The following is a 21,557-nucleotide window of genomic DNA, read 5'->3' on the forward strand; positions in this document are numbered from 1 at the left end:
AGTAAAGGTATAAATGAATGAATGGCAGGCTGACGTCTTCTGTGCTGCCGTGAGACTCTCCAGCCCCGGTGAGCCTCAAAGGCAGAGTCCCACGAGACGGGGCAGTGGTTGTTAAACTGCGGGATTACCAGTTTCCCAAGCCAGAATCAGGGGCTACCTACTCCTTCCCTCTCGTTTACCCACCTTCAAAAGATAGACTCTGTCACTTACACCTGCTCACCTCCAGGACCAGTTGTGAATGACTTAGTTCTCTGGGCTGGGTGAGACAGGAACTCAACTAGAATGATCTTATACAGAAAGGGTCCCTGGGCAATACTGTGTCCTTCTCAAGAAGCTTGTGGCTTCTGTCAGGTGCCCTCCTAACACAGCTAGTCTGCCTGGCCCCTCAGGCCTGGGGTTGCTCATGGCTCCCCCTGTGACTCGCCATTCTTACGAGCTGCACCCCTCCCTATCAGTTTCCCTAAACCCTGCTTGTATCATGATAAACAGTCCCTTTATTAAATCCTATATACTTATCAAGTACGAGCGTGCCTTGTCTTTCCTGCTGGGACCCAGACCCGTATATCCACGCTGGTCTCCTTCCTGACCCAAAGTAAACAAACCAAAAGTTCCCAGGTGTTTCTAATCACAGTTTCCTTGCATATACTAGTTATTCAATAAATATTTATGAAGGTAAATCATCAAGTCCTGTCACCAACAACAAAACTAACCTCCATCTTTTCTAATTACAGGTCAGTAGATAATTTCCCTTAAATCTCAAAACTTCGGGTTCGAATACACAAGATTTTAAGAAATAAGAATCTCATTGTAGGGGCACCTGGGTAGCTCAGTCGGTTGAGCATCTGACTCTTGATTTCGCTCTTCTCTCTCTCTCTCTCTCTCTCTCTCTCTCCTTCTCCTGCTCTCCCCCACTCACTTTCTCTCTCTCTCCCTCTAAAATAACTTTTTAAACAACAGTGCTGAATAAATACCATTTAAAAAACAGAATTTCATTGTAATCCGTTTCTTACTAGAATCATCGGTCTCCACCTTGGACACATAACAAAAAAGTATTATGCCTGGAGTACTTTTATAGTAATCCCTGGACCCATCCCCCACATTCTGATTTAATTAGTCTGGAGTGGATCCCAGGCACTGCCAATTTTTTAAAGCTTCCCAAGTGGCTCTAAAGGGCATCTAAGGTTGCAAATCACCTTTCTTAGCAATACCTACCTTCTCCTTCCCAGGGGTGATAAATGTCTGCTTTAGCCATAATGAGGTTGCAAAGGTGAGGAAAAGACTGCATGTACGACTGGAGGAAAGGATACCTAGGGAAGTATTTCCAAAAAATTTCCCTCTTAAACATAAATTCATTGAATAAATAAAATGAATGAAATTGCAAATAGCACCAAGGTCACAGTGAAGAATCCAGAGCTCGGAGCCGTGTTTTAGTGTCAGCCCAGACCGCAAGCTAGACTCAGTGAGGAGATTCAGAAGTGTTCAGGCTTTGGTCCCACCCCATGGCCCCACCCCAGACCGACTGCTTCAGAATCTATGAGGTGGGTCCCAGGAGACAGTAGTGTTTTTTAATGCCCCAGGTGAGTCTAAAGTGGCCACAGTTAAAGACCATTAGTCTAGACCAAGCAATTTTTTTAAACCCCTTAGAAATTACATCATAGACCATGTCATTCTTTTAACACAAGAAGAAATTCAAATGTTTTCGTATAGAGACCAGCGACACCTTGAAATCTGGTCTAAATGTGATTAAATGGCATTGTTGGTAAGTCTAGCTAAGAATTTTTAGTTGCAATGTGGCAAATATGGGGGGGGGGGCGTGGTGCTGGACAGGACAAGACAAGACCAAACCAAAGCAAACCAGTAAGCGTACCTGGCTGCCTGTCATTAGTTGGTAACCAGATGTTCCAGAGGGTAACGCTGGCACGTGGGTCTGGATGTGCCCTTTGCCAAAAACCGGTAACTCTCCTGGACACATGGTCCCCAGATGAGGTGAGTTCTGTGAAAAATGTTTCTCCAGCAGATGTACGGACCACCAGCTACAGGTTTTCCATTAACACCATGAATCAAAGGAGTGTGCAAGGTTTCCGGAGGAGAAACAGAAGGCCAGCCTGCTGGCCAGCGACGGAGAAGCCGCAAAGGAGCCCACGTTCAGCTCAGCTGGTCCCAGACACAATAAGCTCATGCTGGCCAGACGCTCCTGTAAAAAAGCATCAGTGTATTACCGGTGATTAAATCCCTGTTTGCCTTCAAAGGAACTCATTTCTTAAAGCTACTTCGTAAACTTACATCTTGAAGTGTGCTTTTAATTTATGGCCAAACTACAGTAAAGAGAAGCAACGTAACGTGGCACAAGAGGGCTCAGTGAGAGTCTTCTCTGGACAGTTCATTTCTTCACATGTCAGATTCACCTAGCTTGGTGCTTCTCAACCTCGGCCGCATCGCAGAATGCCGTATCAGAACACGTGGATGTCCGGGCGGGGACCCCAGACATTCTGGTTTGATTTGCTTGGAATGCAGCCCAGGCATCAGTATTTCTAGAATATTCCCCAAGGGATTCCAGTGTGGGACCAGGTCGAGAAGCCCTGCAGTGGATGTTCCTGACGCTCCCCCTCCGGCCCCAGCCTTCTCCTGAGCAATTAGAAGAGGTGAGTAATCCATGATGGAGACATCCCAGAAGCCCGCTCGAGGCTAGCTACTTTGCCTCCTACAAAGGCTACCATTTCTTTTTTTCCAAAACGAATAGAGCTCTCAATCGAGCAACAACAACAACAACAAATCTAAGACATCTTTGAAAATAGGTTCCCCCACATGCTGTGCCTCTGCCATTTTTCCCTGGTCTGAGAAGACGTTCAGTGGCCCTTCCCATAACCCGATCTCAGCACACACAAAGACCTGCCAGGTTGGATAAGGGGTGTTTGCAGCACGTCACTAAAAGTGTTCTTGATTCCACCTCCGCCCTTCCCAGTGCCCCTTGGGCCTTCGGGCTGTGGGCCCACGTACATTTTCACAGTTGGCCTTAAAGGACTGATTCCCATTTTGGTTTGGATTTGTTGCCAGACGGCCCCACCCGAGTCCAATTTCCCATGCGCCGGCTGAACCACCAGCGTGGAAGAATATGATAACATTCCAGAGCTGGAGCTTTGCCAGCCATGTTACATCAGGAGAACTGAGTCCACATCAGCCTTCCAGGGTCACTGCGCTCCCGCTGCCAGGGAGCCATCCTGGAAGCCCAGAGTGGATGGCCCCAGCCCTTCATTTCACACTGTCCAGTCCTTGATTCCAGCTGTGGAGAACAAACCCAAGGAAGGGGGAGGGGTGGGGGGAGGAATCCAAGGAAGCACTCATTCAGGGCCAGATTCCAAAAGCAAGTCGTTAAGTAGAAGTTGTGGACCAAATCAAACTTCTGGACACCGGTAAACTACAAAATTAAAACCAGGACAGATGTAGTTACGTCTAGACACTGGTCCATCAAATCCAGGTTGTAGACTGAATTGTCCAGTTAACTGCTCTGACCTATACCTTTTTGTCCATGGAGACATAGCTTCCATATATTAAAACTCATCAAGCGTTGCTTTCCCACCTGAAGGCTGAAATGACAATGGAAAAACCACATCTGGCAAAAGTTTGATCTTTGGCTCAAGAAATTAGAGTGGTTTTAGTGGGGTAAATTTTACAGCCTGGAGAACTATTTTCAAGTTGCTACAGTTTGCAAATTTGCAGTTTCCACCACCAAAATTTTCTCAGCGTGGGAAAGAATGAGGAGGGCCACCCAGGTCTTTATTTGGGAGTCGCCTGACGAGTTTGTACTTGCCCACAGATGCCCCGTTTTCAAGACAAAAATCCTACTTAATAAGAACATTTCTTGGGTTTTGGAATTATTCATCATTACGTTTCACCAGATCCTTCGCACCAGAAGTAGAAACAAGATGGAGGCATGACGCCTGGGGAAAGGTCAGGGACAGATTTAAACGCGTCTCACTAAGCAAGTCAGCTCGTGTCCCTGCTATCAAGCTTCTATGCCAGCTGTCATCCACTATATCCTTACCCTGGCCCCACCCCTCCTCTGCCCGGGGAAAATGTCCAAAGGAATCTCCAACCCTACAGAAGAGTGAGCAAGGATTATTTCCAGCATCGGCCGCCCGGGTGACACAGGATGTGTCGTGCCACCTAGAAATACTGAGGCCAGGAATGGGCACTAGGTCACATTTGGGGAACACAGGCTGGTGATGTCACACTCTAGATTAGAATGTGGGGTGTCTGCGGACACTGTGTTATTGGCATCACCTGACGGTGTAGCTCGCAGGTGAAGAGCGTGCGATCTGACGTAAGACTAACCTTGGCTCAGCTCCCAAGTCCTCTGTTCTCTCAAGGGAGACCTTGAACAAGTTATGCAACTTTCTGGTCCTCAGTTTCTTCCTCTGTAAAATGGAAAAAGTCCACTTACTTTGTAGGACACATATGAAGATTAAGGCAGTGTAAAATGTTGAAACACAATTATGGTTGCTTTTAGTATCCTTTATCGGCATCTAGAATGATGCGGCTATAATGAGGTCTGTCCACCTAACAGAAATGTCCTCAGGGCCTTATTCTGTGCATTGACTTAATTTTTTTTTCACCGAACAATTTTTGCCCTTCCAATTATACACCAAAGCGGGTACGTGGCACAAAGTGGAAGCATCTGCTAAAGTGAATGCGGAAATTACCTGGAAAGCAAGTGAGAGACATGGCCTCAAATGGCACATAGGCCTGACACAGGCCAGCAAGGTCAAGGCCAATGTGGCTCTATGAAACATCCTAACTAAGGATTTTTTTTTCTGAAATTTTAATTTTTTATACATATATATATATATATATATATATATATATTTTATTCAAGTTAGTTGATATACAGTGTAGTATTGGTTTCAGGAGCAGAACCCGATGATTCATCACTTACATATGACACCCAGTGCACATCCCAACAAAGGCCCTCCTGAATGCCCATCACCCATTTAGCCCATCCCCCACCCACCTCCCCTCTGGCAACCCCCAGTTTGTTCTCTGTATTTAAGAGTCTCTTATGGTTTGCCTCCCTCTCTGTTTTTCTTTTATTTTTCCTTCCCTTCCCCTATGTTCATCTGTTGGGTTTCTTAAATTGCACATGGGTGAAATCATATGACATTTGTCTTTCTGTAATTTCACTTAGCATAATACACTCTAGTTCCTTCCACGTTGTTGCAAATGGCAAGATTTCATTCTTTTTGATCACCAAGTAATATTCCATTGTGTATATATACCACATCTCCTTTATCCATCCATTGGTTGATAGACATTTGGGCTCTTTCCATAATTTGGCTATTATGGATAGGGCTGCTATAAACAATATAGCACATGCACCTTCAAATCAGCATTTTTGTATCCTCTGGATAAATACCTAATAGTATAATTACTGGGTTGTAAGGTACTTCTATTTTTAATTTTTTGAGGAACCTCCATACTGTTCTCCAGAGTGGCTGCACCAGTTTGCACTCCCACCAACTAAGGATATTTTAAAAGAAAATCAGTCTTATAAGTTCCAGATACAAACTAAAAGTGACATCACGTCAAGGAAATGTCATATAATCATTTTTTGGAGGCTGCCTTAGGAGCCACATTGAACTTGTGATTAGCACATCAATTCTTAATACATGAGAGCTTTCAATATGTTAGAATGTCTTGAGAAAGGTTATATAGTATTTTAAAGCTTTAAAAAAACATTCCGTTGGGGACGACTGTGTGTCTTAGTCAGTTGAGAGCCCTGATTAACTGATTTCGGCTCAGGTCATGAGCTTGCAGTTTGTGAGTTCAAGCCCCGCATTGGGCTCTGCACTGACAGCGAAAAGTCTGCCTGGGATCCCGTCTCCCTCTCTCTCTGCCCCTCCCCCACTTGCTCTCTCTCTGTCTCTCAAAATAAATAGTAATAATGACAATAAAAAAAGCATTCTGTTGATGACATGTCTGAAGTTCCTTCTGCGTGGATGGAGCAAAGATGGACTCCAGCTGCTAACCAAATTAGCGATGGCCTTCACGTCAAGTGGGGATAGCAACACCGCTTTCCTTCAAGGCCAAGATGGGACCTGCAAAGCACTGCACAGAGCACCGCAGCACCCAGGAAGTGCTCCCGGTCAAGGTTAACTGCTGCTGTCGTGGCTACAGATTGGCTGGCACTCTCATCCAGTCGTTCGATGACCGAACCACCCCTGTGCTAGGCACCGGGTTTTCTGAGAAGAATACTCCAGAAGTGCAGTCCCTCAAGACTCTCTAAGACTCCAGGGAGCGACGGACATGTAAACATGTTCTCATACAAAGTGGCAACTTCTCTAAGCACTGGACAAAATGCTACAGGCACCCAGAGGGGAGCCAAGGCAGGCTTCACAGGGAGTGGAAGCTCTTATGTGGGTTTTAAGAGATGAGTAGGAATCTGTCTGGCAAAGGGAAAGGGCATGCAAGACAGAGAAAATAGCATGTGCAGAAGCCGGAGTTAATTAAAAGGTGTCAGGGACTGAACTGTTTCCCCCCAAATTCAAACGTTGAAGCCCTACCTTCCATGTGGTAGTATTTGGAGGGGAGATTTTTTGGCGACAATTAGGCTTAGATGAGGTCATGCAGGTGGAGCCCTTGTGATGGGATTAGTGCCCTTTGAAGAAAGGAAGAGACACCAGTTCTCTCTCTCTCTCTCTCTCTCTCTCTCTCTCTCTCTCTCTCTCTCCCCTATGAGAACACAGCTTGAGAAGGCGGCTGTCACAGGCCAGGAAGAGCACCCTCCCCAGAAACCAAACTGGCTGGAATCTCAATCTTGGATTTCCAGGCTCCAGAAGTATGAGAAGTAAATGTTGCTTAAGCCACCCAGTCGATGGTATTTCATTACAGCAGCCTGAGTAGATTAATCCAAAGACATGGTGATCTTTGAGGAACAGTGGTGACCTCTGGAAAATGAAAGCAGAAGTCAGCCAAGAAGGATTTGGAGAGATCGTTGGAGGCCAGACCGTGAAGGAGCCAAAGAGCAAGCCAAGGATTTGGCACCAATGCTATGGGCCTCCGGAACCAACAGATTTGGGCTGGGAAATGATGTGAATTGATTTGTTTTCTATGAAGATAAGTCTGGTGCCAATAGGGAAAGAGAGACTCTGCAATTTAGAAACAACAGGAGGAGAGGCCTTGGGAGTGAAGCAGAGGGAAGCTGCTTATTAGCTGGTAGGGAGCAGCAGCCACCTTCTCTGCAATGGCTGGGCTCACAGCTGGTCGGCTGCCACCAGGATCCTGCGGCCCTGCAGCCCGTGTGCAGAGAAGGCCTGGCGGATGAGAAAGGGGACCTCGGTTTGCTCGTCAGCGCAGAGACTCAGCTAAAGAGAGCTGCAGTGTTTAAGGACAGAGCCAGAAATGAGAAGTCATTCTTCTCACCAGTAAAAAAAAAACAAAAAAAAAAAAACAAACCAGCCTTGGTTTGTCCCAGAAATTCCCAGAATGTGACATTTCGGTGGAGAAGGACAGAAGATGGCATGTGAGGGCTCCCAGATTATTTTCCCAATGTGATATGCAAGCCCGTCACCTTGACTTATGCATTTTGGTTTTGCCTCTGAAATATGCTTGGGGAAGCATGTTTAGAAGCTGAGCTTCAGAAGAGCTCAGGGTACTGAAGATAAAGGGCAAGATGACCAGCTGTCCTGGTTTTCCCAGGACTATCTTAGTTTTACACCAAAAGCCCCCCATCCTGGAAAACCTCTCATCCCAGGAAAACCAGGACAGCTGCTCACCCCAAAGAACGATTATAAAATGTGGCAAAAAAGACTGTGATTCAGTATTTATCAAGTCCACAGGAGACAGACATGATACTTGGTGAAAATGAGGTGATGATTTTTCCCCAACGTAATTTTATGGTGCCACACATGAGAGCTCAGAGAACACACATTTCCTCTAACAGAGCCCAACGTGTTGACTATGAAACCCAGGAAGCAGGAGACTAACAAAAATAATGACAGTAAGGACTGACATATTGGGCATTTATCATATGCTAGGCACAATTCTAAAAGCTTTACATAAATTAAATAATGTAATCCCAACAGCTGTATGATCATCATCTCATCTTACAGATGAAAAAAAAATGGAGACACGGACATCGTGTATACGAGAAGTGAAAACAGGATGGAACCAGAGTCTGAAACCAGGCAGCCTGGGTCCAAGGTCCACATTTTCAAACAGCTCCCGTACATAACATATAACAACTCATGTTCCCTGAGCATCTACTGTGAGCCAATCATTGTGCTAAGGAGGCTTTTCGTAAAGCATCTCATACAACCCTCACAGCAGTCTGCCGAGGTCTAGAGAGGTTATCCATCCTTTCGACCAATATTTGTTGAGCTTATGGTTGTTCAAGAATTATAATGTTATATGTTTACAGGGGAAGGAGGGTGAGGGTTTAGACCAAAGCAATAGCAGTAAATATGGAAAACAGAAATGAGAGGCAGGGCTCCAGAAAAATTTCTGAACTACAAACATCAGGACATGTGAGTGTTTGAACATGGGGGATGGGGGCGGGGGGAGTCAAGGAGCACTCACGATTTTTTTACTCGAGGGACTGGATGGATGGAAAACCATCTATCAAAAACAAGACTACAAGAAGTTTTCCTTGAAGGGGAAGAAAATGAGGTCATATTGGAATGTGTAAGTTTCAGCTACTACGGGTCATTGCAAGTCGATGTGGCCAGAAAGTTCTGGAAACACGCCTGGAGCTTAGTCTCCATGGTTGGGAACCAGTAGCCCAGACTTGGTGATTAAAGTCACAGGTGTAAATAAGGTTACTCAGAGAGGAGAAAATGACAAATGGTAGAGCCCTAAGGAATGTCAACGTTTCGGGGTGGGGGGTGGGGGGGGAGCAGAGGAGAGCATGCCAAGGAGGCGATGAATTTTCTGGGAGAAGTAGGAGAAGAACCAGGAAACGAGTGGTTGCCTGGAAACTAAGGGAGGGACAGGTGATGGCCAGAAGGGCCAGTGCCACAGAGGACAAACAGCAGGAAGGCTGGAACAGACCATGAGGACCAGGGCCCAGCTGGGGACTGAAGGCACCGGTCAGACAGCAGCGAGGGAAACTGACTTCCACCTCAGCCCACTCCTGCCCTGGGTCTCCTTACAACCCTCGGCCAGGAATAAAATCAACTTCAAAGCCTAAGGTTAAGGCTAGGTCTCTCCCTGGGAGTTAAGGATTCCAGCTGCTGAGTCTAAGACTCAAAGAAGCAGGGGCCGGGGCAGGGGTGGGTCAGGCAGATAGGCCATCACTGTTTACACATGTATTTTCAGGTGCTTTGGCAGGCCAGAAGATTAGCTCTAAAGAGCCACCAAAACAGAGAAACAAAAAACAAAAACAAAAACCACAGAGCAAAAGCAAACTGTTTTTTCCAAAATCCTTTCCTTCCACAGCAAAAGAAGAGAGAAAGAAAAAGTAATTCTGCCCGAAAGAAATTCCGCCGGCAGGTTTATGGCTGCCTGACCCCTGACCTGGGACTGGAGAATGACCGAGTCTTACTAACATCAGCGAAGTATGAGTAAAGAGGCACACTTTCCAAGGGTCTCATTTCATTTCCAAACCCAAATAGCTCGCAAGTGACCTGGAAGCTGTGGGGGACATTTCCCCCTTCAGGATGATAGAGAAAAACCAAAGCCGAGGCAAGGTTCCCAATGGGAACCATCACATTCACGTGAAGCAGCTCTGTTTTTAATACACCCTGGGGAGAAAACGAGGCAAGCCAAGAGCTGAGCTAGGGAGAGATGTGGATGCAAATCTGACCCTCATTCAACTCTCGGCAACTCAGCTCAGGAAGAAAAAGCATGTTATTTGAAGTCAGACGTTTGACCTTTTTTATGGGAGTTGCCCATTATTTATGTCCACACCCTTTCACTGGTATAGCCTGGGTATTTCTTATGCTCTGAAGCCAGGCTCTGTATCCAAGTCTGTGTGATCACCCGAGCTTTACGAGGTCTCCCCACTAGCCCACCACACTTCATTTTTCATGTAGTAAAGGGATCATGCAGAACATTCCTGTGGGGAGAGACACCGCCCAGGCCTCCCCACACTGCCTCTCTCTGGCTGATAAACCCCCATCATAAATCCTGCCACAACGTGAGGCTTCGACCTGTTGCTATCAGGATGCTTTTCTCTTGGCAAGACACCAGCTCTCTCCCATGAGATAAATCCATTATTTTCAGAGTCCTAGAGGCTTCCTGGGGGGGCAGGCGAAGGAATAAGAGAAGCCTCTCCAGCCCGGGGTAAATCATCCTGCGTTGCCAATGTTTGCAATCCTCAAGCTAACATCTCATTCTGTGCTCCTTCCTGGGTCTCATCAGCAGTTCTGCCACAGAGTGACGTGGAACTTTCCAGTCCTCCACTTCACCATCCCCCCCACCCCCCCTTCCCAGCTGTTGTCAAAGCAACAGCCTAATTCACTGGGAAGTTTGATGAGGAGAGATGGTGAGGGGGAGGGGTGGGCTAGGAGAAGAATGTACTGAGATAAGAAAAGCACTTGGCTGTTGTCTACACAACCAGACCGCTGAGCTCTGCTTTCTGGCTCTTGGACCTAGGACTGGACCTCAGAATTCATTCTCTTTGGCCTCAACAGGTTCTCAGGTCTGGAACATGAGAACGAGAGAATGAGAGAGAGAGAGAGAGAGAGAGAGATGGGGGGGGGGGCTAGAATCTCCAGGACACTCTAGGACTACCCGTGCACATTCATCCAAAGACCTTGACCCAGCTTGGCCAGTGTCCTCTCCTTCCATTTAGTGACTCCGCCGGGACTAGACAAAGAGGCCGCCGGAGCCCCTGGGCTGCTCAGGCACAGCATGGAACCTCTGAGCTCCTGCGTTTAATCCCAGCCCTTTCCAATTCCAACCATTTTTCCCCAACAAATCACTCTTTCTGGTCATGTCAGCAACTACTATTGCATGATTGAGTGGATCCGCCGTACAGATGAGCCGGCTTGGCTGTGGGGGCTGCCAAAAGAAAACCCCCAATTGATCTGGTGTATTTCATCTTATTGACAAGGATTTAATTCAGTCAAGCTGCACATCATCTTGGAAAAATTTCAAACCTTGGGAGAAGGGAAATCACAATGCCACCCTATCGCAACTGGAAAGTGGGTCTTGAGGCCGTGTTGATGAGTGTGTCTGTAGCAACTTTCGAAAATAATCCATTTAAACATTGCAACGGTGATCCCCAGGCTTTGGAGAGAGGTTACAACGTCCAATAGCCATTTGGTTCTTTCTAGATTCCCCCATTCCCCACCACCCCCTAAGGCACAGTTTTCGAAAATCTGGGCAAACTAGAACTTTTTAAGATATTTAAAGTTAATTTTAGGTGATATTACTTTCAGACTTTTTTGGTGAATTCTGCAACACCTTTGTGATCCCTCAGACACTTGGGGTTTTGCCCAAAATCGAGGAATCAATTCTCTGTCCCACAGGTCAGAAACGGATCTTACCAATGCTGAGAAGGAAACTGAGTTTCTCACAACTCAGGGCTATCTCTAAGGCAACATACATGATATGCGCAGACGGGGCTTTGAGCATCTCGTGTTCTGCACTATCCTAGCAATTCCAGCCTGTAGCTGTTCCTCACAGAAGGCTTCATGAGCTTCGTGGGTTCTTACGGAGAGAGGCTAGAGCGAGAAACCCTCTCCCACTTTTCCATGACAAGAAGTCCGCTGATAATAATGGCTAACATTTACTGAGCTGCTATTATGTGCCAGATACTACTCTTGAGTATATTCACAAATCTAATCCTTATTACAACTTTCTGAAGGTGGTACTATAATTCTCTCCAGATACTTACAGATGGGAAAACTAAAGCACAGAGAGATCTAGCAATGCTCCCAGAGTCGCACAGCTTAAATAAGGGGTGGTGCCAGGATTCTAGCAAAGGAGGTCAGAGTCCAGAGCTCATGCTCTTGACTTCTAAATGCCCGCAGCTCTCACACCCGAGCATGAAGAATCAGCTGGAGGGCTTGTTACAATACAGATTTCTAGGCCACACACTCAGAATTTCTGATTCAGTAGCTCTGGGTGAGGCCTGAAGACTTACATTTCTAGCACATTCCCCAGTGATGGCGATGATGCTGGACCACACATTGAGAACCACTGGTTATGTTTTTGGCCCCCAGAGAAAACTCTTGCTGGAACCCTTTCTTCTTCCCCATATACTCTTCCAGTACAGAAAAAAAAGTTCAATGAAAGCATTATACTAAGTAATCCCATGAGATCAATCAACCAGTCTTCTGGGTGGCCCTGACAGTTTCTCAGATAGCACTGTGCTGTCCTGAAGGGCTTCCAGAAGCAAAGTCACACAGCCTTCTCGGTGGAGCCTCTCTGGGCCACTGACTGGACAGGCAGCCTGTAGGAAATGACCCGACAGCCTATGCCCTCTTATTTCTTCCATCTCTACTCCCTCCTTTGTTGATAACACATTGTTTCTAAGCAATGAGTACTACTAAACCAAAATGAATCTCATCTGTTTGTTAAAACTTCCTCCAGGGGCGCCTGGGTGGCTCAGGCTGGCTGGCTGGCTCTTGACTTCGGCTTAGGTCATGACCCCAGGGTCGTGGGATCGAGCCCTGGACTGGCTCTGTGCTGAGCGTGGAGCCTGCTTAAGATTTTCTCTCTCTCCCTCGCTGCCTTTCCCCCTCCCCCTCTCGCACTCGTGCACGCGTACTCTCTCTCAAAATAAATAAATAAATAAATAAATAAATAAATAAATAAATAACCTTCCTCCAGAGATGTTTGTAAAATTATTATATCTGTCCAAGTTAATGTGGACACGCATTCACATTCAGAATCACGTCAGGGCTATGCAGGACCACCGGATACTATACATAAAAAGGGAGGAAAATCAAGGCAAAGATAAAATTGAACAACACTCAAAGATAACGCTGGGGCAAAGTTAGTACACAGAAACACAAGCTAGAAGACAAACTCAAAGAAGGAAATGCAGTAGGTTTTGAGACTTAGGGTTTCTGAGCAGCTCTTGCACATGCCGAGATCCAAAAGATCTCTCCATCATTATGAAGGAACACAGCATCATGTGGCCGACCAGGTTCTCCACAACATCCCCATGCAAGACACAAAAATGTCTCAGAGAGAACTTATTAGAATAGCCCTCAGGGGCGCCTGGGTGGCGCAGTCGGTTAAGCGTCCGACTTCAGCCAGGTCACAATCTCGCGGTCCAGGAGTTCGAGCCCCGCGTAGGGCTCTGGGCTGATGGCTCAGAGCCTGGAGCCTACTTCCGATTCTGTGTCTCCCTCTCTCTCTGCCCTTTCCCCGTTCATGCTCTGTCTCTCTGTCCCAAAAATAAATAAACGTTGAAAAAAAAAATTTAAAAAAAAGAATAGCCCTCAAAGGATACTTCAAGTACTTCAGGTTATAATATTCCCCAAAATATGGACCCTACAGGGTCCCTCACATCAAGGTAAATGCCTTACCCCCAGTAGCTCTGCAACAAGTACTTAAAAATTAAGAACATTTTTAGCAGGTGGGCTCTTCACTATCTATACCAAAGTGCAAAGATGAAGAACTACAAATGCGCTTCTTCCCAAACCCCCATCATTCTGACACTTTTGCCACTGCCCTTCTAACTTTTAGTTTGTGCTTTTTTTAAAGTAGGCTCCAGGGGTGCCTGGGTGGCTCGGTCGGTTAAGCATCCGACTTCAGCTCAGGTCATGATCTCACGGTTCGTGGGTTTGAGCCCCGTGTCAGGCTCCGTGCTGACAGCTCAGAGCCTGGAGCCTGCTTCGGATTCTGTTTCTCTCTCTCTGCCCCTCCCTTGCTCATGCTCTGTCTCTGTCTCTCAAGAATAAATAAATGTAAAAAAAATTTTTTTTAATAAAAATAAAATAAAGTAGCCTCCATGTCCAACATGGGGCTTGAACTCACAACCCTGAGATCAAGTCTCATGCTCTCCTGACTGAGCCAGCCAGGTGCCCCTTGCCACTACCCTTCTATTCAACTTAACTAAGTTGAATTTAATCCTCTAATGCTGGGAGACAATTATTACATCAAATGGTGAAAGTCACTGCACATTTTCTTTTAAAAACAAAGTCCAGGGGCACCTGGGTGGCTCAGTCTGTTAAGCCTCCAACTCTTGATTTCGGCTCAGGTCATAATCTCATGGTTCGTGAGATTGAACCCCATGTGAGGCTCTACGCTAACATTGTGGAGCCTGCTTGGTTTTCTCTCTCTCTCTCTCTCTCTCTCTTAAAATAAACAAACTTAAAAAAATCATTTTAGACCAAATATTGGAAGGCTGAGATTCTAATCCTCTCCCCACAACTTAGTGGCTATGTGGCTTACTTTTTCTCAACCTTGGTTTTCTCATGTGTTAACTGGAAGAAAACTCACCACATAAATACTCATTTATTAAGAAAGGAATAGAAAAGCCTTTCTAAGAACAAATGTCTGAATTTGAAGTGAACCACAATAAATGAAAATTCATTTGATGAATTACAGTGATGGTAATAATCCTATCTAATGGTCATTGACTTGTTTGCCCCAGGGGGTAGTGATGCATTTGTGTAGAATAACAGGTGTGATCCCTACCGGTGGCCACTGGGGCTCAAAGAGAGTAGGGACAGACTCACACCATGGGATGGTGGCAGGGGCGAAGCGCTTCAGCATAGTGCAGCCAAGGTGGCTCAGATCCAGAGAGTGAATTCAACAAACACGTCTACACCCATCATTGGAGCACGGGGACCTGGTGGATATCAGAGCCAAGGTACAAAGAAAATAGGGTTGGAGAAAAAGGGAGATAAAGACAAAAACAGTGAGTTGACATGGGAAGACAGGAGTCAGTCTGAAAAACTTCTGGCCGTTTGAAGCCAATGTCCACGCCTCTCCTTTAAATACTTCTCAGGGCCCATTTGCTGGTGGCAGCGAAGTCTGTTTAAATGGGCAGGGACCAGTCACACAGACACGCTCGCTCAGTTTACCCTATAATTAGTGGCAGATGCTTCCCAGCCTACCAGGAAACACGGAAGAACTAACAGGCCAGTCCGGGTTTCAGATTTGAACTCGCCACGCCAGTGTCCTTACTGAGGCCCTCAATCTCAGGGTGAACACACTAATGTGTTAAGAGAGACTTGTTCCTAGTAATAGTCAATGTGCTAATGTTTGTAAATGCCTTATGTGTTTATACACATGCTTTTCTGATTCATATAAATCAGAACAGGGTTGAGTTTATCCCTAGCATAAGCCCCCCTCTCATTCACTGGTATTCTAATACGTTTCTTGAATTTAAAAGAAAACAAAATGGGCTAGCACCTAGTGGTCTGGGAGATGCATATAATCTGAGAGTTGCCTGTGAGAGTGTGCAATGTGAGGGAATGTCCTCAGTAGAGAGAGAAATGGTTGGAAGCCACCACCAGAACCAAGCCAGCTGAGTAGCTTCATGATGAAGATGACACAAGAGGTGGCATGAAATCACCATTGAAGAATCTGGGAAGGGTACCAATACCCAAGGGCTCTGTACTCACAATGGCAAAGAGTAGAATCCAGCTAACTGTAGATGGTCTTCTATGACCCTGAGCTAATGACTTATCTTGATGTTGATCATAAACCTCTCATCCTGAAAGTGCTCAAATTCACAATTTGACTTCACCCACTTGGAATTTTTTTTATAGTAGTTGGATGCTAATTGCCAGAAGAGGAAAGTAATTAATCCAATTCTCTTTTGGAGTGACTCATTTCCAATTATGTACTAACAGCTCGTGGTGGTCAGCCTCCAAGATGGCATCCAGTGATGCCTCCTGGTACCTCCAGTACCTCCTGGTATGCACACCCTTGTGCAGTCTTAGCCAAACTGTATCAGGGCGTCTTGGTGTGGTCAATAAAATATGGCTCAAGTGATGACGTGTGACTTCCTACACTAGATCATAAAAGACGTTGCTATTTCTGCCTTGCCCCCTCAGATCTTGTTTTGGGAGAAGCTAGCTGTCATGCTGTGATAATACTCAAGCAGGCTTTGAGCAAGTTTCACTAGAAAGGGGACTGAGAAATCAGTTTTCCAACCATGTGGGTGCACCATCTTGGAAGCAGGTCCTCCAGACCCAGTCAAACCTCCAGATGACTGCAGACTTGGCTGACAGCTTGACTACAGTCTCATGACAATCCCTGAGCCAGAAACACTAGCTAATCCATTTCCAGAAACTACATAAGATAAGAAATGTTTATTGTTACTTTAAGTCATTAAGTTTTGGGATAATGTGCTACATAGCAATAGATAGCAAATATATAACTGGTGTGCTAATTACAAATTACTTTTTATTATTCATTCAAACCAGATACTCAAGGATCTTTATTTTCCAATTTTTTTTTAATGCTTATTATTTTTGAGAGAGAGAGTGAGTGAGACAGAGAGCAAGCAGAGGAGGGGCAGAGAGAGAGGGAGACACAGAATTGGAAGCAGGCTCCAGGCTCTGAGCTGTCAGCACAGAGCCCAACACAGGCTTGAACTCATGAACCCACAAGACCATGAACTTAGCCCCTGGCTAAGGTGCCCCTGGTGCCTGGGTGGCCCAGTTGGTTAAGTGTCCAACTTCAGCTCAGGTCATGATCTCATGGTTTGTGGGTTCAAATCCACATCAGGCTCCGTGCTGACAGCTCAGAGCCTGGAGCCTGCTTCCAATTCTGTGTCTCCCTCTCTTTGCCTTTCCCCTGCTCATGCTGTGTCTCTATTTCTCAAAAATAAACATTAAAAATTTTTTTAAATAAAAAAAACTTTTTTAATTAAAAAAATTTTAAGAAAGACGTTGCTAATTCTCCATAAGTAGCCCAAATGAGTTTCAGGTTTTATTGTACATATGTGAATCTATTTCTTACTTTGACCAATTGGCAATGTTATTTATTTGGGATTAGAGTCTGTTCTCCATTGGCGACCCTTCAGAAACAAGTTGTCCAAAATCTGGTCCATTGTATACGTGTGTATATTTTTTGGCAATGTCTAGGCCGCTACTTGGGACATGAATTAATACAAACACATTAATAAACACATGAATGTGTTTACTTAAAAAGCCACAGGGTGTCATCAAAAGAATTTGATCATATCAGAAGAATTTCTTTTCCTCCCCTGAATTTGGCAAAAAAGTTTTATTTATGGTACCAAGAAAGAATGGGCAACACGGGTGATCTCCGAGGACTTTTTGCCACCTCTAAAATAGAGCAATTTTGGAATTATTGCTCCTTTTTAGTATAAATCAGGAGACAGAAAACCTAAAGCCCAAACAATGAATTCTCACCACAGGAAATGTGTGCCCCATAAGCACTGTCTGAAGAAAATTTGTCTGCTTAGGCCGACGCATCATCCTGAAGCACTACAGAGCCCACTTCCTAGGGCATCATGCCGTAGTCGGGTCCGTGTGTTCTGAGAACATCCGACCACAGCAACATCTGGGAATTTCAGAAAAAAACAAAAAACATATTCCAAAGTCAATATAAACCGTTTACATTGTTGCCATCCTGAATTATACATTCCCCTTTAATTAGTGCAAATAATCAAAAGCCAGCAATATTTACAAAAGTCTTAGTTATGATTTATTTTCCTCAAGAAAGAATTCTACCCACCAATTGCAGATTGGGAAATGAAAGAAATCAGGCTAATCAAGATTTTAGCCGAAAGGCAAAAAAAAAAAAAAAAACAGGCCATCCGGAAGATAGTTCCCAAATGTTCCAGCATGAGTTCTTTCCCCCTCAAATACTTTCTAGTGTCCCTTATTTTCTGATGAGAATTTCTTTACTTTCCATCCCTCTGCCTCCAAGAAGCTTTCCTGATACCTAGACTGTGTGAAGGGCCCCTCCTCTGAGCACCCGCTCCATACAGTAAACATTCTAAAGGCTCTGTTCCTATTTAAGTTTTAAGCCCCAAGTGCCTAGCACAGAGCCTGGCACATGGTAGGAACAAATAATATGTATTGATTGAAGTGTATATTGGACCCATGATTTTCATATAACGTTTTGCTCTTCCTCATATTGTGTTTATAGACCATTCTTTTTGATTCATTTTCTCTGCTAATTCCCCCTTTATACAAATCTCTCATTCTGAAAGTCTATGTTTTGCTAAGTTTCAATTGGCTGAAAGCAAAAAAACAGGACAAAAATGTCTACATTTTTCACCCAGCGTGTGAGACTATTACAATCCAAAAAACGACCATGTAACTTTCCACCCACCATGATGGCTATAAGCAAAAACAGAAAATTACAAATGTTAGTAAAGATGCAGAGAAATTAGAACCCTCATATATTGCTGGTGGGAACATAAAACAGCTAAGCCAGCGTGGGAAATCAATTTGGTGATTCCTTAAAAACTTCAACATAAAAGTACACATGACCCAACAATTCCGCTCCTACTTCCATACCCAAAAGCACCGAAAACAGGTTGTTCAAACAAAAACTTGTACACAAGTGTTCACAGTAGCACTGTTCACAATAGCTAAAAGGTGGGAACCATCCAGATGTCCATTAACTAAAGAACATGTGGTATCTCATGCAATGGAATGTCACTGGACCATGAAAAGGAAAGAAATAGTGATACATGCCACAGCACGGAGAAGCCTTGAAAATGGTATGCTAAGAGACAGAAGCCAGTAACAAAAGACCACATATTACATAATTCCATTTATAGGAAATGTCCAGAACAGGCAAATCTATAGAGACAGAAAGCAGACTAGTGGTTGCCTGGGACAAGGATGGAAAGATAAGTGGATGGCTAAAGGGTAAGGGGCTTCTCTTGGAGGTGATGAAAATGTTCTAAAATTTACTGGTGGAGGCTGCACATTATCTGTGAATATATTAAAAGCCATCACACTGCACACTTTAAATGGGTGGACTGTATGGTATATGATTATAACTCAGGAAAGGTATTTTAAAAAACTACCAGGTAGCACAAGGAAATTCACGAGGTGTTGGGATTGTCCTGCGTTCTGTTAGTGGTGGTATTTGGCAAAACTCGGTGCATGAGTTAAAATCTACAGAACTTGGGGCACCTGGGTGGCTCAGTCAGTAAGTGTCCAACTTTGGCTCAGGTCATGATCTCATGGTTTGTGAGTTTCAGCCCTGTGTCAGGCTCTGTGCTGACAGCTCAGAGCCCGGAGCCTGCTTCGGATTCTGTGTGTGTGTGTGTGTGTGTGTGTGTGTGTCTCTGCCCCTCCTCCACTCATGCTAGGTCTCTGTCTCTGTCTCTTTCTCACTCTCTCAAAAATAAGCGGGGCGCCTGGGTGGCGCAGTCGGTTAAGCGTCCGACTTCAGCCAGGTCACGATCTCGCGGTCCGGGAGTTCGAGCCCCGCGTCAGGCTCTGGGCTGATGGCTCAGAGCCTGGAGCCTGTTTCCGATTCTCTCTCTGCCCCTCCCCCGTTCATGCTCTGTCTCTCTCTGTCCCAAAAATAAATAAAATAAACGTTGAAAAAAAAATTAAAAAAAAAAAGCATTACAAAAAATTACATACTGGAATTATGAGCTGGGATCCATGGTCAACTTCAGTTGCGATTGGTTTATCTAGTCAAAAATTCCTGAGCACACTCAAAGAGAACACTCAGATACAAGGAGCCAAGCCTGAACCTTGTTCGTCAGGCTGCATTCTGCGACTGAAATCCAGACCATATGGAATCACTTCAGAGAGATCATCACCCATGTAGTCTCGTCTCCACTTCATGCTTCAAGCAGAGGTGTTGATTCGGTGGTCCAAGATTTCCTTCCAGGTCCCCAAACCCCTGGTGATTGAAATCTCCATCTCACACGTACCAGATAATGAACCTGGGCCCACAATGTAGAAGGGCAGGCGGTGACGTAGGAACTAAACCAGGTCATCGTTAACATCCTGTGACCCTCTCATGGGAGTTAGGGAAGCCTGGTACCCTAATCATGAAAATACCCCTGCCATCCCCTTGTCCTTCACTCCAATCCTCGAAGACTCTGACCGAAGAGTGATACATTCCACAGTAGGGACCACATGCGTGCACCTGAATGTGCCAGACTCCACAGCATCCACAGGCATGAAGTGAGAGCAGGGACCACCGGTATCAGCTGGGATTAGATGCGACCACATATAATGGAAAGCCCAAAATGACTGAGGTCTAAACACAAAACAGTTACTCTGCCACATAAAAGAGGTCTTTGGGGAGGCAACCCACGATTGATACGAAGTCAACAGGGACTAATCCTTCCGCCTTTCTGCTCTGCCAACCTCAGTGCCTGGCTTCTACACTTACGGCCCAGCATGACCACTGAGGCTCCAGATGCCACCTTTCAATTCCGGGCAACAGCGAGGAGAAAGAGTAGAACAATAATAACACAGGCACACCTCTGGGCTGAATCGGCAGTCTTTAGAGAGCCTTCCTGGAGATCCACGTGAAGGCTCCGTTTGGATTTCAAGGACCAGAACACGGTCACAAGGCTACAGGTAAGGAGAAAAGGAAGCTGAGAAAGTGTCGCTTTTCAGTGGACACCTTGCTGCCCTCAGCGATGCAGGAGTTCTGCTGGTCAAGAAGAAGCCAGAATGAATGCTGGGCAGAGAACCTGCGAGTAGACCCCACCAGCCCCGTGTCTTCTGGGGTACCCGGAGCTGGCCCTGCAAGGAGCCCATTCAGTGCTGCTGATCTGATCTGATCTGATCTGCAGCAGTCAGACAGCCTGATCTAGAAGCGGCTTTGTTTTCTGCTCGTGTAAACAGGCAACTGTCTGGTCTGGCCCACAGCGCCTGGGCTAAGCAGCTAGGGCATGGTTTTTCCAGTCTTTGTGGAAGGAATTGGTCAAAAACATTGATATTTTTTCTTAGAAACCACAGCTTTCTGCGAAAATGAAAGGAAATTATTCCAATTTTCTAAACCATCTAGGCTTCTCAGATAGGTTAGAAATGAGAACACACTGTGTCATTCTGTCTTCAAGGTCACCCCATAATTCTCCCACCCACAGATCCATACGGACCAATGGAAAATAGTCACATCTGAAGGAATGAGGTCGGCGGTAGGTATCTGCTGTGTCCTAAAGGTGCCACTGAGAATGTGCCATTCTCTCTACGGGGAGGCCCTGCACATGTATCCCCTCAGGAGCAGAAGACAGATTCATGGACTAGCTCTTGTCCAACTCTTTTATTTGTAAAAACCCCTGCCTGTAGGTAAAAGAAATGGGATACAAAATGAGTGTAAGTGACTTTCCCAGTGCTGAAGGCAGAGCTTTTAACTTGGGTCCTAGCTCTCAGTCCCCTGTTCAAATTCACATAACCCAAACTATTATTGAAAAAGGAAAAAATCTACAACGGAGAGCCAAATGTTTGAGATTCTGAAACATCTTACATTTCTGTCTACACTGATTTAGTTATCCAGATCAGTGTTTGATTCTTGATTTCATCTTGCCTTGCCTTGGTCTCTATAAAGTCACCCATTTAACTCCATCATTATTTATTGAAAGCTTACTCAGCGGCCAGAAAGAAGTATGTTATGAGAGGGTTACAAAAGGACTGCAAGATATGGCCTTATAGGGGCACCTGGGTGGCTCAGTCAGTTGAGTGCCCGACTCTTGA

The 21,557-nt window shown here is 45.3% G+C and overlaps 1 long non-coding RNA gene across 1 annotated transcript in view; it reads right to left on the reverse strand.

Moving 5' to 3' along the window:
* Positions 1-21,557, reverse strand: part of LOC123586347 — a 61,276-nt gene that overhangs the window by 24,967 nt on the left and 14,752 nt on the right. The window contains exons 3-6 of the long non-coding RNA XR_006706760.1: positions 17,283-17,433; positions 4,333-4,415; positions 1,868-2,194; positions 1,213-1,307 (exon numbers count right to left, since the gene is read on the reverse strand). This is a non-coding gene — a long non-coding RNA (uncharacterized LOC123586347). The remainder of the gene's footprint in view (positions 1-1,212; positions 1,308-1,867; positions 2,195-4,332; positions 4,416-17,282; positions 17,434-21,557) is intronic.

The sequence above is a fragment of the Leopardus geoffroyi genome, chromosome C3 (assembly GCF_018350155.1).
Source record: "Leopardus geoffroyi isolate Oge1 chromosome C3, O.geoffroyi_Oge1_pat1.0, whole genome shotgun sequence".
NCBI lineage: Eukaryota > Metazoa > Chordata > Mammalia > Carnivora > Felidae > Leopardus > Leopardus geoffroyi.